Here is a 1,235-nt window from a genome sequence, read left to right on the forward strand (position 1 = left end):
ACTGTCTTTACATACTCGGGTGGTGATGGTGTTGTAACTTCTTCATTGTTACTCACATCTAAAATCTTCCCATCTTCTGGTGCTGGTTTTTCAGAATTCGTTGATACGATATTAACATTCTCATTCCGAGGATTTACTTCAGTATTACTCGGTAGCTTTCCTTGTTCCCTCTCACTCATAATGCTAGCAAGAGTACTTACGTGTTTTTCTAGATTCAAAATGGAAGCTTGTTGAGTTCTTAATGACTGATCAAACCTCTCATTTGTTTGAGTTTGTGTTACAATAAATTGTGTTTGAGATTCAACTAGCTTTTGTCCCATTTCTTCCACTTTTGACTTTTTCTCTTCAGTTTGTTGTGGTGGTTTATACAAGCTAGGTCTTTGTTGATTGAAAGTGTTGTTTTGAGTTGGTTGATTATTCGAACCTTGTTGGTTATACGAGTTATTGTTGGGTCCATTTGGATTGTAAAGAATGTTTTGATTTCGATTGAAGTTTGGCCTTTGCGGTTGATAATTATTTTGATAATTATTTCCCGGCCTTTGGTTCATGTAGGAAATATTCTCACGTTGTTCCAGCGTTTGCTCGATGTGACAATCTTTCGTTAAGTGTGGTCCTTCGCATTGCTCACAACTGATTCGTATTGCGTGAATATCTTTATTCATCTTTTCCATTCATCTCTCAAAAGCATCTATTTTTGCGGAAACGGAATCAAAGTCAAGGCTAGAATCGGCTCTAGCCACTTTAGATGAACAAAAAATATCTTTTTTCTGATGCCACTCATGAGAGTGGGAGGCTGTATTATCAATTATCTTGTGAGCTTCAGTTACGGTTTTCTTCATAATGGAACCACCAGCTGCTGTGTCGATGTCTTTTCGTGTAGCAACATCGACACCTTGGTAGAATATTTTCACTATTTGATAAGTGTCTAAACCGTGCTGAGGACATCCTCTCAACAACTTTTCGAATCTTGTCCACGCCTCATATAATGTTTCATTTGGCTTTTGCGCGAACGTAACAATTTCTCCTTGAAGTCTCACGGCTTTAGATGCCAGAAAGAATCTTTTAAGAAATTTCTCAACTAAAACATCCCCTGTGTCAATCGCTCCTTCAGATAACGATTCTAACCAATCTTTGGCTTCTCCTTTTAAAGTCCAGGGGAGCAACATAAGATAAATAGTTTCATCCTCAACTTCTCGGATTTTAAATAGATTACAAATCCTATTAAAAGTTCGAAG

General features: G+C 37.4%; 1 non-coding gene across 1 annotated transcript; it reads left to right on the forward strand.

The window, feature by feature from the left end:
- The first annotated feature begins 927 nt into the window (after positions 1–927).
- On the forward strand, positions 928–1,034 carry LOC139874054 (small nucleolar RNA R71). The gene has a single exon (XR_011767757.1). It is a non-coding gene; the product is annotated as a small nucleolar RNA R71 (small nucleolar RNA).
- Positions 1,035–1,235: the final 201 nt, after the last annotated feature.

This window comes from Rutidosis leptorrhynchoides, chromosome 10 (assembly GCF_046630445.1).
Source record: "Rutidosis leptorrhynchoides isolate AG116_Rl617_1_P2 chromosome 10, CSIRO_AGI_Rlap_v1, whole genome shotgun sequence".
Taxonomy (NCBI): Eukaryota; Viridiplantae; Streptophyta; class Magnoliopsida; order Asterales; family Asteraceae; genus Rutidosis; species Rutidosis leptorrhynchoides.